The following is a 15158-nucleotide window of genomic DNA, read 5'->3' as shown; positions in this document are numbered from 1 at the left end:
GGCAGGGGCACATTGTCTTTAAGAAACTGTTGTAAGTTGTAGACCCTCTCCTCAAAAAATAAAGCATGCAATAAGTTAAAAAATTTTAATTGAACTTATTGGGGGTAACAGTGGTTAATAAAACTATATAGGTTTCAGGGGTACAATTCTATAAAACATCATCTAAGTATGCAATCATTTTTTAAAGTGTGTCTTTGTGCACATGTATTTCTAAACGTAATTTTCAGGGAATTCAGAAACTCCTCTAACATTCAAGTATGGGTTCCTACATCAAGAACTCTTTAAGCTGTTGTGCAATATATTGGACTACATCAATGAAATGTGATGCAACCATATAAAAACATCCCTTAGCTGCATTATATACAGACATGGAGGATCCCACTGCTGGTTATGCCAGCCTCAGACTGCTCATGTGTGAAATGGAATCATAATCTATGTCATGGATTGATAAAATAAGATTATATATGTCAAGGAGCTTTTTAAATTCCAAAAGTGTGTTGGTTATTACTATCCCTCAGCTTTTCTTCGTCCCATGACTGAAGAAGGTCATGGCTTATTTAGGTTTGCATTGCCTTGGCAGTTTTGAAAATGTGTACTATGAAATTTCAACCTATCTCTGTTCTGATCAGTCTTTTAAGAAAAAAGACTAACACTTGTTCATTCATTCAAAAAGCTCAAAGGCTAAGTGTAGAGCATGGGAAGAGGGATACGTTTGGGGCAAGTGTTAAATGTATGGGCTATGGAGTTGGACTACCTAGGTTCAAAACAGGACTTTTAAAAAAAGTAAGTATAGTGGGGTGACCTTGGTTAATAAAATTATATAGGTTTCAAGTGTACAATTCTATGGTATATTATCTGTTTATTGCATTGTGTGTTTAGCAACCAAAGTCAAATCTTCCATCACCATATATTTGACCCACTTTACCCGTAACTACCTCCTACCCCATTTTCCCTGTGATAACCACAATACTGTTGTCTGTGTCTATGAATTTTTCAAACCTAAACTTTTTACTTAATCGCTGTATAACTTTGAACAAAGCTACTTAATGTATCTGGGCTTCAGTTTTCTCATCTGTATTTCAATATTATTGGGATAATAATAGTACTTGCCTCAAATGTCAAGGTAGGAATTAAATGAAGCATTAAATTCACAGAAGAGTGGAGGGAAACAGAGATTGATAGGAGAAAATGAAAACTCATTCTGGTGGCTTAAGAAAAGGCTATGTGGATGCCGAAAGCTGGCCCCACTCTTGAAGAAAGGTGTAGGAGCATAAAGATGTAAAAGAAGAAGATGTTCCAGGCAGAGGTGAGAGCACGAGCAAAGGTGTGGAATTCTGGGAATGCTGAAAGGAATCCAGTAGGATGGATGTATGGTGAGAAGCTGGAAAAAGAAACTTCAGGAAGGGGCCTGCGAAGGAGCCTCCACGGACTGCTCAAATTGTCAGAAGGAAAACCAAGAGCGAGTTAGATGGCAAGGACACTGTGCAGACAACTCTTTCAGAGCTTATCTGTGATAGTTCAAGGTGATGTATAGTGAAGGGGAGCATAGACCCGAACACACACAATACCCTGAAGGGAAAATGCCAGGTGAAGAAGAGAACAGCTCGAAGAGAAAAAAAGAAATTCAGGTCACAAGCAAGATAGGGTATTTCCGAGGACCTGAGGTCCCTACAATTTCAGGAAGAAACGGATTACAAGGCACAGGGAATGGTCATAAACTTGGATTGAGGAAGTTGAAGCACTTCCTTCCATGAACGGAAGAGGCTGGTTTGCTTGCAGTGAGGACAAGGTTATGAAGTAGCAAAGAAAATAATTTTATGGTTGGGGGTCACCACAACATGAGGAACTGTATTAAAGGGTCGTGGCATTAGGAAGGTTGAGAACTACTGGGATCTGTTTTTAAGGAAAGAGGGACTGGTGAGCAGGACTTAGGGTAGCTTTTCCATCAGCCTGCAGAACCCAGCTGAGTGTGGAGATCATGATGCTACTGGAGCACCTGAACATTTTATTTAGATGAAAGGAAACCTTGCAATGGCGCTACTCCAGAAAGCCTACAAATCAAAGAACAGAAATTCTAGATGTGAATATCAATTCAAAACATCACCAGAAAGATATTTGAGAAGGCAGTCCTCTGGAATTACAATCTGGTTCTGACAAAGCATGGCAAAATTGGCAAGGAATGATATGCAGGGTATGCAAACATATTATATGATAAGCAACATTTTATTGAGGAAATAAAAGGTGTTGGAGAAATAGCTCTGTACTGGGACCAAATGACAGTCCTGAGGTACCTAATTAACTGCTTTTAGACTTTTGAGACTATTTTAAGCTTCTCTTTAAAATGAGATCTCTGCCTTGCTCTATCCTTTATACCTCAAGAAATTAGTATAAGTGAGACACACACAAAAACTATTTTAAAAGCAGACATCTTTTTACCCTATTCAATATTAGTATTGTTATTAAACAATATATAGTTAAACAAAATAAAGTTGAAATAAAATATAAATAGAACATCTCTGGAAAGATACAGAAAAGTCTATAAGTGTGGGGAAGGAAATGAGGAACTGGGATGGGCCTGAAACTTTCTTTGCATTTCGGCTACTCGTATTGTTTAAATTTTTGTATTATGTACATTTATTAGCTAGTCTAATTAATTAAATATAATAAATGTATTAGACAAGCCAGAGTTGCTTTTCTGAAAACCATCCTTCATAACTTTATTTGACAAAGAGTAACTGAGCATATACTCTATGTCAGGCACTTGGCTGTAAGTTGTGGATTTAAAAAAAGAAAAGAATGGTCCTTAGTCAAGAGGATGTATTGCTAACAACTGTCAACATATTTGCTTCTCAGGAGGAGGAAGGTGGCCTTGAATTGGGAAGAGCTCTTGAGGGGAGTCTGCATTAATAGTCTAGGTGAAGGAAGATGCATTCTGACACTGCAGAACTGTGTTACCAGAAAAAAAAATGTTGTATTTCAGGGTTTGGAGAGGATCATATAATTAAGGAAAGCTCCTTAGGAAATAGCTTATCAGAGCCCTGTAATGGATTTTCTAGATGTAGCAGGGCTAAGCCTGAATAGATGGACTCTGGGATGGAATGCTGGGTGCAGAAGAAGATTATTTGAAGACTAAGGCAAAGGAGACTGTTCTAATGACAAATGAATTTGAAGACTAATTTCATGCTCCCTTTTAATTTAGAAAGAGTTAATAAAGGAAAAGAGGACCCCAAGCCAAGCTCCGCCACCTCCTTTAGCTCCTTGAGCAAGAGATACTTTCTTCTGGCTTCAATATCCCCATCTACAAAGTGGGCATAATAATAATTATGCCTCAGAGATTGTTGTCCAGCCAAGAGAAGTACACCTTGAAGTGTTCTGGGTAAGAATCCTAAGGGTCCTCAGGGTCCAATCTGAGTATTTTTAAAGGGAAAGAATGCCAGGTATCCCTTTAATTATTTTTCCACCTGGAGAAAGGTAGCTTTAGCATGAAAGGGAGACCTCTGAGAAAACAGAACAGACCTCCCCACAGGTTTGTGAGAAAAGGGAGTGTGTTCCTAGGGTGAAATCTATGAACAATTCAAGGTGGGGATGCATCTTCTCCCCTTTACTATTCTCTAGTTAAATTCAATATCGCACAACTATTGAGGGTCTGCTATGAATAAGGCACTCCTGTGGGGACTCTCTGACATTTCTCTTCACTCAGAATTATGGGAAAATTTCTCTTCCTGCTCAAATAGGACTTTGGCAAGGAGCAAAAAACTCAAAATGTCTTCACTTGCTTATAAACCTGAATCATAATTATAGGTAAGTCCAACTTTTTCCATTTTAGTCTCCAAAGTATTAACTGGGTATAGACTCTGCAGTACCTATCATCATCTTCCAAGATCAATTTAAGGATGACAGAAGTCATTTCTAAATTGTGTGCAAAGCATGCATAATTTTAAATCTATGTAAGGTGTTTACTATTAAAAGCATCTCTTGGGTAGACTCTTGTGAAATGAGTAATCTGTGCAGCTCACAAAACAATCACTTCCTAACAATTATTTTTGTAGCTATCTGCTTTTGTAATTGAGAAATTTCTTATGGTGAATTACTTACATCTATTTGCAGCTATTTGGCCAGTAGAGAAAACTAAAAGATTAGCACAGTATGTGTGCATGTATACATATAACTCTATAGACATTTATGTCTATAGTATGTATTTGCATATATAATTTGTTTACATGCACAAATATTGAGAATCAGCCTCGTCCTGAGGAACAAAATCAGCAATCGGGTATTTAATTAGAAGAGAGACAGACAAACAGAAATAGAGACCATAGGAAATTTATTCTAAGTTGCCAAGAAAATTGTAATGGCTACCATCTACTGAAACCCAACTTCGTGAGAAGCATGAAGCAGTTTTATAAATCATTTCCTCACCCCACAGCTGTCCTGTGGGATAGAGATATCGTCCTTCCTTCATAGATCAGAAAAAAGAAGCCCAGAGTACTTAAGTGACAATGCACAAGGAGGCGGTATTTAACCTCAGCGTTCCCAGCTCTTCCCACTGTTTTCCTGGGGATTGATTTGTACAGTACACGATGGCAACTCAGCAATCCTTATCTTTCTTTCAACATTGTGCCTTCAAGCAGGTTGCAAATCCTAGACCAAGGTGAAAATTCTTCACTTTTGGGAATGTGATAGAAAGTTGGATCTTGAAGACCCCTCTAAGTCACTTAACCCAGTCCCATAATTTTAAAATGATTTTTTCCTGATTATAGTTTACATATGTAAAAAGTTTAAGAAATTATCTGCAGCCCTAACTGGTTTGGTCAGGTTCAATACCAGTCAAGAGAATGTACCTTGGTTGTGGGCACATCCCCAGTAGGGAGTGTGCAGGAGGCAGCTGATTGATGTTTCTCTCTCATCGATGTTTCTAACCCTCTATTCTTCTCCCTTCCCCTCTGTAAAAAAAATCAATAAAATATATTTTTTTTAAAAAAGAAAGAAATTATCTGCATAGGAAAATAAAAACTGCACTACACAGAAGCAATAACGGTTAAGATTTTGAAATACTTCCTGTTTTATTTCTTGTTCAGTTCTTGTGGAAATAATACAATTTCGAAAGCTTTTCCTTTCATTTATCATTAAAACATTTCCCCAACTTCTCCACACACTACTTTTAACAGCTACAACACATTCCACTAAAAATATGTTATGGTTTACTTAAAGATGTCCATGTTGTCAGATATTTAAGTTGTTTCTAATTGCTACAATAAACAGTATTGCAATTTTTCAAAGAGTCTAAGGCTCTTGACATATATTGCAAAATTGCTTTTCAAAAACCTTGATTTACAGATAAGAACATGAAGGGTGGTACACTGCCACAGTTACACTGCCATAGTTACGCAGTAAATACATAGCTACCTGCCATAGTTACCCAGTAAATACATGTTTGCTGCAGATCTTGAACTCAGCCCTTTCTCCATATTTTTCCTATGGTCACAGCTGCTTACTCTAGCTGGCACAGATGTGGCTGGTGAGAGATGTTACCTATCCTTAATAATAATCTTGGAGGAGACACCATGCAGCATGGGCAATGGGACAATCCCAGGCTTTGTACTCAGATAGACCTGATCCCTATTTACCATCTCTGCAGCCTTGAATAAATAATGAAAACTTTCTGAGCCTCCATTTCCTCACCTCTCAAAGTAGAGAAAATAAAACTTACCTCTTTAGAGTTCTTATAAGGAACAAATAATGCCAGATATATTAAAAAATCTGGGCATTTAGGCACACAGTAGGCTCTCAATAAATAGAACTTACTTTTTGAGAATAGATAGTATGTTTACTATCATGTTATTCAATTAGGCCATCAAAGTCAATTTCCTCTTGGATATTTTTTTGTTCAGTACTGTACATTCTGGCAGGTATCTGTGGCTTGAACAAGCAAACTCCCTTCGAAAAGATGTGATTAGTTCTGTCTTCTGTGAATTCTAACCCCCTGAAAACAGAGCTTCTTTGTAATAAATTGGCTGTTATAATGAAAGAACCAAAACCTTCATTAAATCATGGTTCGTGACAATGGAGTGGGTCAGTGTTTCCCCTGCATTTCCTGCCACCCACTACCACTCCTTGGTGTGCAGTTCAAGTAGGAGGTACAATAGGGGAAACCATAGCCAAACTGAGGAATTGTAAAGTTTCCGTTCTCTAAACCTCTATTCCCATATTCCTCTTTTCCTCCCTAATGGGGTTGATTTTCTCCTTTCAAACACGGGTTGCCCTCTTAACTGCCAAGCATGAGCACATGTAGTATTCCATTTTGCTTATGCTGCTGATATGTGTGTGCTATTAGAATGCAAACATACTGTTGGAACATACAAATAACATTGTACTCACTTTTCACTCTTGGTGGTAGGAGTTCAGTGTTCATGGTTGACTGGGTTTAATAATGGCTTAGGGCACTCTAATTCAGCAAAATCTATATTGAAGTTTGCTCTTCAAATGGAGACCTTATCAGCTTCCTTCCCACAACTACGCTTTAAAGTAGCCTGCCTTCTTGGGCTTCCATAGTCTTACTGTTATGTTCCTTTTTCCTTTCTATCTTTTTGCCTTTCCTGGACTTCTGAGAGTTCTAAAGTCCAACTCTCCTCTGATATTGTAAAAGATCATACAAAATTTCCTTGTGTTGGAACACTCTCCTTCAAGTCAAATTCTTCACCTAATATGGGATTAAACTCCTCTGGAAGAAATCAACTTCTTGATGATATATATCAACCCTGAACGAATTTTAAAAATGCTTCCTATTCATGTTTTAGCATCTTCCATTTACAGATTTAACATTTCCACTCATGCTTTCCTTTGAGTATCTGGGTTGAGGGTATAGTTTTATATTGTTCTTTCTTACAGTAAAGATTATAAATTACAGCCTTCATTTTTTTAAAAGGCAATATTAACAGAATATACTTTGTGTTTATTCTCTAAGTCAATTTTGCCTTAAGGATGCATATTTAATATATGTTGTCTCCTTGATAGCCCACTAAATGTGAATATTAATAGCTGAAGGTCACCTTAAATTTTTTTTATTTCATATCTCTTTTTTGTAAAAGTGCTTAAAACAAATGTATCATGAATTATTGTAAGATGTAACCACTCCCCAGTTAAAGAAAATGCCACTTTGTCAACCAATCCAGAAGCTATCATTCCAATGAACACTCCATTTTCTCCCCAAATGTAATCACTATACTAACATTTATGGAAATGGTGTTTTTGCTTTTCTTATAGTTTTATCACCTCTGTCCAATTCTACACATTACTTTAAAAATTTTCCTCTTTTTCTCCTTTGTCTTTTCATTCTATTAATCTACAGATTCGTCCTCAATCTCCCTTTTTCCTTGCCACTAATTTGTTGAAGAAACCAGCTTTTGACCTTTTGAATTCCCAAGTCTGGATTTTTCTAATTGAATCCTTATCGTGAGGCTCACATACTCATTTGTCCCCTCTATTTCTTTTCTTTTTTTAAAAAATATATTTTATTGCTATCCTACAGAGAGGAAGGGAGAGGGATAGAGAGTCAGAAGCATCGATGAGAGAGAAACATCCCAATCAGCTGCCTCCTGCACACTCCCCACTCCCCACTGCGGATGCGCCCACAACCAAGGTACGTGCCCTTGACCGGAATGGAACCTGGGACCCTTCAGTCCGCAGGCTGAGGCTTTATCCACTGAGCCAAAGCGGTTAGGGCCCCTCTATTTCTTTTCAATTGGTACTTGGCTCCGTGAAGTCCATTATGGCACCTGCTGGCCACATGTATCTATTGAGCACTGTAATATGCCTCGTCCAAATTGAGTTTTGCTGTAAGTGTGAAATGCCCACTTATTTCAAAGACTTATTGCAGAGAATAATATGAAATATTTCATTAATGGTTTTTATATGATTGTGTATTGGAATGATAATATCTTTGATATATTGGGTTAAATTAAATCTATTTTAAAATAATTTCCACCTACTTCTTTTTAGTTTTTGTAATGTAGTTACTAGAAAACTTAAATACGTCTGTGGCTTGCATTTGAAGGTCACCTTGTAGGACAGACTTTTTGATTAAAAAATTATTTAATCAAAACAGGTTTACATGTTGACACTTATGGCTTAACTAGGATAATCTGTCAAAATTTTAATTGTGCTAAGGATCAAGCAGATATAATAGCAAAAGTTCCCTCAAGACACTGGGTCCTAGGTTCCATGGTGAGACCTCTCAAAATTAAAATTCCATGAAGATAGACATTTTGAAGGTTTTGAGGATCACCTTAATGCTTCTTCCCCTCTTTCCTTCAAACACTCCCCCGCCCCCCACACACACTTTTTATACTAAATTCTTTTTAGAAAATTCTACACTAAAACTATTGATGCAGATACTCAGCCTGCAGCAGCCATTACAAAGGAATGAAGAGTCTATTGCCTCAGTGTTCCCTCCAGAAATTATTATTAACAGTATGAATACTAGAAGCGTTTAGAGTCACACTGTAAAGGCCATCCTTTAAAGAGTAAGCAAATTTACTGACACCTTAGAATGTGCCAGAGATGGAATAAATAAATAAATATATTTTTTATTATGATATGTATATTCTTTAAAATGGAATTCAGGATTTCTAGCTACTCTGGATAATTAAATCTACTGAAGTAGGCATTTACTGTAAAAGTAAACTAATGTTCTTTTAATGGCATAGTTTATTTAGGTACTTTGATAATAACTGGCAAATGTATGCCAACTGAACATTTAAAATGTATTTTTATATGTAGTATTTGACCTAGTTCTTCTTACGTGAGTACTATAGAGCACATCTCAGGCTTAAGGATGAGAAAATGAAAGCACTAAGAGTTTGAAGTACTTAGTCCAAAGACCACACAGCTAGTAAGTAAAGGAAATGGACTCTAATCATACGTCATATATTCTAAGAAAGTAACTTTCTGCTTCATCCTTTGAGTGATTCCTGTGCTGGTACATAGGTTTCCCATTAATTGCTCTTAAATCAAAGTGATTTATATTGTAAGCATTTTATATTAAATTTACAAGAAAGTTTTGAATTAGTTTCATTCTGGGCAAGAAATAAATTTCTGAAAAAATCAATCCCCTTGTTTTATTATGAGTTTCAGTGACTTTTAGAATTCATAGGGGCTTCAGTTATTATTTATTATATTGCCTTATTTTTCAGAACTTTTTCATTTCACTCAATCAATATATGTTTACTGGGACATATGTGGCTAATGCTGAGAAAAACAGAAATCCCAAAGAGTTCAGCAACCTACAAAGAGATGTAGTCACTGGAGAGGTAGTTAAGAGGTAGGTACTTTCCTTATAAAGTAGGAAGTGGAGGCATTTGGGGCAAGAAGCACAAAGACGGTGCAACAAGTTATTGGAGCCTCAGTCTCCAGTCTATGACATGATGAACAAAATCCCTAAAACATAATGAGAATGTGACCATTAAATGAGATAATGTAAGTTGATGTGCTCTATTACCGTTAAGCTCCTTGTAATAATCATTTTGAAGGGTAAAGAGAAAGGAAACTTGACCATATGCTTTTGAAAGTTTTAATAAGCTTCTTTTAAAAATCACATATTACATAAAATATATTAAACTTCAACTATTCAGCATGTAAATTGACTGGAGTAAAATTCAAAGTGTTCCATGGTGTATACACGTTTAACAATTATTTTATAATTTAAAATATACTACTTTTTCTATGGGGTGGGAAAGGTTTGCAATCGGGGGAGTCATTGTTCTTTCGATAGCTACTGTTTCTTTAAATTGGGTGAAAGAATTGTACAGTTGCTGAGTCAGATGCTCTGGCAGCCTGAGCCAAGTAGAGCGAAAAAATGGCACTCAAAAAAAGAAACCAAAACATAGACTTTTAACCTCAGTACATCAGCAAAGTAATTGATGCAACGTTAAATTGTATTTAAAAGCAAAGTATGATAATTTTAAAGGCATACTATTTTAGTTTTTGCAAATTACTTTTTAGCTTATATTAGTCATATATGTATTTCCCCTCTTGTCATACTATTTTAGTTTTTGCAAATTACTTTTTAGCTTACTTTAGTCATATATATATTTCCCCTCTCGTCAATGTGTTTTTACAGAGACACAAGGACCCATCATTTTGTCCATAAATGCTTTATTCTGTTATGGCTATACTGTACTGCAATTATGCCATGATCTTAAGTATAACATAAACCTGTGAAATACTTCTATGTTTTGTTTTTCCTCACTTACATAATTTTAGGTTGCCATGTTTAACCAGCATGATTTCAGGTTTGGATAATAAAATGAAATGAAGGAAACCACTATTACTCTGCCTTTCTACCTAGAAAGCACCATTCATTCTCTGTAAACAGGAGTAAATGTATATACAGTGTTTCAAAAAGATTAGATACCATGAATGTCTTATGTGGAAATTTTCTGTCTGATGCTACAAACTTTACCACACAAGTATATCCTGCTATACCCTTCCCCCAAAATATGTTCTGATTGTAAAAACCTGTGCCCTTCCACCCCAGGTGGCAACTGGAGTGTTGAAAGGCCTTTTTGTTTCTCTGTCAGGGTTGCAAGATGGTATAGAGAATGGTCCTTATTATTAAAAGAGATAGTCTTCCAATTCAGATGAAAGATCCCATAATAATAAAGGCTTTCCTTCATCTGATAAAATAGCTCCTCCTATGACTCAGATTCAGTGTCCTGGAATTCCAAGTGTGATCAACTGCCCTAACCGGTTTGGCTCACTGAAGGGTCCCAGGTTCAATTCGATTCCCGTCAAGGGCATGTACCTTGGGGTGTGCAGGAGGCAGCTGATCGATGTTTCTCTCTCATCGATGTTTCTAACTCTCAATCCTTCTCCCTTCCTCTCTGTAAAAAATCAATAAAACATATTAAAAAACACACAAAAAACACACCAAAGTGTGATCGACTGATTCTGAAATTTTAAATCTTACTTAAAAGCCTGGACCTTGATGAAAACATACATAAGCAAAAATAAAGTTATTTATTTGTCAGTGGTGTACCAGTAAGCCACCTGTAACAGAATCTCCTTCAAGTGCACCAAAAGCAAATATGGTGAATCCAATTTCCTGGGAGCAAACCCAGATATACGGATCTTAAACAGCAGCTCAGGTAATGCTGCTGCTGGTACTCTTTGCTACCTTTGATGTCTCACTCCTTTCCTGCTTAAATTAACAAAGTAAAGTCATATTTATTCACACCACTCTACACGATTTTATTAGCTTCAGTTTGCTTAAGAGGTTATAAATCTTTGCTCACATATTCTGAACCTCTACAAAACTTTTCTTCTCTTAAAAAATTCCTATTGGCTTTGCATCCATTTAAATTAATTCTGAGATTTTTTTTTTTAAGGTAAAGGGGAAAACTGAAAGCTAGTATTGAAGGATTAAAAGGTCATTTGTGATAAAATGTTTATATTTTTATGAACAAAGCCATTATGTTATTTGTAATATAAAAAATAAAGATCAACTTACTCTTTTTCAAAGGACATCTGAGGTACTGGAATTTTAAATTTTGTAGCTGATGGTTTTAATTTTCTTTCCCTTTTACTACTTCTTCCTGATTATGCAGTGTCGCCCAAACTCAGGAATCATTCTAGGGCTCATGAAACAAACAACTTCAACACTCCCTTCTTTAAAAAAAAAAAATGCTATTAACAGCAAATTCAACAATTTGCAATACATGTCGGATTGGTGAATAATAATAACAACAACAACAACAACAACACAGAAATACCATGAATTAGGATATGGGGGATCGGTGGGGGTCCCAAATTGGCAGGCATTTTCTAAAATGGAACAGAGCCTTAAAAGGACCTCCATTACCCTACTGAACAGTCTTTACTCCCAAGATTTTCTTATAGAAGTTGATCTTGTTATTAGACTTAGACTTTTTAAAATTCTAATAAATGATCTAATTTAAATGATTAAACTGAGGGAGGGGGGATTTCTAACACAAGAAGAAAACAGTTGAGAGACATCTCTGGAAAAGTACTAGGGGCCACACTCGGAAGACCATCTTGCAACCCTGACAGAGCAACAGAGGGTGTGGCCATCCAACCCTCCAGTGGCCACCGCAGTGTAAGGGCCTGAAATGGCCCTACGTCTTGGAACTGCACTTCCCCCAGGATTTCTGGGTCTCTAGAATGTACCTACCTCTACTTCAACCCCTCCCTTCCAGAAAGAAAATAAAGCTCCGCCAGTTTCAAGCTCGGGAAGTGATCTAAAGGCGTGTCTCTGGTCATACCTGGCACTTCTGTGTCCACAAGGCCCACTCAGACTCTGCCTGCCCCCACACCCTTCTCCACCCAGTGAGCCGCCCCCCCTCCAACCCCAGTCTGGCTCTACATATAACCCCTGTTCTGCGGTTAGTTATTCCGTTCAAATTTTATCTGTGGAAATAGTTGGGGTGAGGGGCGAGGCCCAGGGGAGACTAAAAGTAGAAGCAATGCATTTGTGGAGTGGGGTCATAATTATGCCAGCGGCTAAACCGGCTAAACCGCTGGAGGGCCTTACCCCAGCCGCCAATTAAAATATTGAGGACTCGGGCCTTCTCTAGGAATTGAGTCCAGGAAGTGCCTTGAGGTGTGGGACATGGGGAGAGGAGAGGGAGAGGCGAAGTCCCCGGGAGCAGCTCTCGAATCTCACTTCCTAGTGTGTGTTCTCTTTGGGGTCCAGGGATCCCACGTTTGGACCCTGATCCAGTTCTGAGAAGCGAGGGAGCCCCAACCTGAAGTCAATGGAGAAGCGGGCAAGTGCGGAGACCAGAGGCCTAACCCAGGCCCCTTGGAAATAGGTATAGCAACCCATTTGTCCTAGACGTAGTGAACAGGCGCAGCCAGCGCTGGAGGGGCTGAGAGTGTTACACTTCTCAAAAAGGACTAACAGTTTTAAAAGAGTAAAATCACTGGGCCAGATGTTCAGCCTTCTGTTAGGGGGAAAAAAGGAAGTATTTTTGAGATGATGTGGATCAATTTACTAACAGAAGTTGTTCACATGTTGGGAAAATGGTTTAGCTTAATTTTACCATGATAGTAGTGATGAACTAATATGTAAATAGCAGACCTGTAAAATATTGTGGACATAGACAGTAATAGGCTACATCATTGTTATCTTAGAGATAATGGAATTTTTAAAATTCAAGGATCCTCAAAGAAGTAAATTAATATTAAGTCTTGATTCCTGAAAGGGTTATTGTTCTTAGAACTAATGAGGGGGGGGAGGGTATCACGTACACATTGGAAATGATGGATTATGCTAACGATATAGTGATTACCTTGAGAAAACACTAAAACTCTTGTCAACAAGTAGATATTTAGTCTCATAAAAATATTATTTTGTAAACACACCAACCAGAAGTAACAAATCAATTAATGTAATTCACCACACATGTGTGATAACAAACTAGTAATGTGGGATTTTATTTTATACATTTCCAATCATAAAAATAAAAAGTCATAGTAAACAGATTTGCACAAACTAAAGATATGTTAAAATAACACCTTACATATTTGCATTAATATTAAATAATTCATCCAAGTTATTTTTTGGCAACGTGGCTCTCAAAGATTGCATAGATTTCAACATAATTATCCAATATATAATTACTTGTCATTTATAATTAATAATTCCAGATGTTCATTTGTGTATAATTTCCCATATGAAGTTGGAGAATTGCACATATTTTCAAGACATTCTATTCTACCAAAGTCATGTGTTCTGTTTTCATATATTTGCTGAAAATTGGGCTTTTCATATGGTCGATGCATTTTAAAATAACTTTGCACATTATTCCTGAAAATTGATTTACACCTAAATAAAAAGAAATACACTGCTTCTTTGAATGTGTCATTTGTACGTTTTTAACATTTTATACAACATACTATAAAATATTTTCTATAACTTAAAGTCATCACAATATTATATTGTGTATTCCTGAACTAGAAAACACATAATTACAGTATTTACATAGATTAAAATTTTTTTGTTACTCTATATTTCTAGTACAAAATAATTTAAATAAAATAGCTTTATATAGAGAGTAATATTAACAACTCTGATACTAAAAAACATAGTGGCTAAACGTTTGCTGCTAAGAATAAAGCACCATTAAAAAAACCAACAGGATCGCCCTAAGAAATTCTTTATAAGCTCCTGCTACGATTCTTTAAAAATTGAACTTTCATAATAACGTGAAAAAGAAAATGTGATTTCCCTTATAAATTGTTTGTAAACTTTTGCCAATAGAAATGGAAACATCTAATTAAACATTGATAGTTTTAACAATTTATATTTGCATGTCAAAAAGCCAATTAACATTACAATAAAAACTAATTACCCCTCGGTTGGCCTTTGCATTTTTCAAAAACAGATATTCCAGAGGAAATGATGCAACAAAGATGGTCACAAAAATGAAACCTCATTAAATTGTTCGTTGATTTATTACCCAAGTATTAAGAGGTTTCTGCATATTGTAACTAGATATATATTTTCCATTATTCTGGCCATAGGAGATTACACCGACTGTATCACGATTTATCTGATATGAAGATACACTACCTGGGAGTGAGTCTGTTTTTCGAGAAGTAGGCCTCACTTTTTAAAAAAAGTGCTCATTGTGGCTGGAGATGGTTAAAGAAAGATTGGTTGTGACTCCCTGGATTTACCACCGTCTTCTAAACATGCGGCCATGGTCCCGAGACATTTGAATAAACCTGCCACTCACTCGAAAGCCCATCTCGGCTGCAAAATCTCCACTTAGTAGTGACTGATCCATCAACCACTGTTACTGCTCCGGGAAGTCAGACTACCGGCGATTACTGCCAGGAGGAAAGGTTGACCCAGCAGGAAGGCTGGGGAGAAAAAGGCGGCCTCCAGAAAACTGAGCCCCTTAGTAATACTTCCCTCCAGGACCCCATAAAGTCACCAAGTGCCCTCGAAATACACCTGGTGCCAATCCCGGTGGTGTGTGTGTGTGTGTGTGTGTGTGTGTGTGTGTGTATTTGCACTGACGGTCCCACCCAGGGAACCCCGGGCTACTTCTGAGATGAGTTTAGGACCCCACCCCCACCCCCCACCCCCTGAGTTTTACGGGCCTCAGGAGGCCGAAAGGGTTCCGGGCTCAACA

At 37.1% G+C, this 15158-nt stretch overlaps 1 protein-coding gene across 1 annotated transcript in view; it reads right to left on the bottom strand.

Annotated features, from left to right (window-relative positions):
• Positions 1-15158, bottom strand: part of LOC102766057 (cyclin-dependent kinase 4 inhibitor B-like) — a 28375-nt gene that overhangs the window by 12232 nt on the left and 985 nt on the right. The gene's annotated exons all lie outside the window — the stretch shown is intronic.

The sequence above is a fragment of the Myotis davidii genome, unplaced genomic scaffold (genome assembly GCF_000327345.1).
Source record: "Myotis davidii unplaced genomic scaffold, ASM32734v1 scaffold1637, whole genome shotgun sequence".
Classification (NCBI taxonomy): Eukaryota; Metazoa; Chordata; class Mammalia; order Chiroptera; family Vespertilionidae; genus Myotis; species Myotis davidii.
This window is presented reverse-complemented; position numbering and strand designations above follow the sequence as displayed.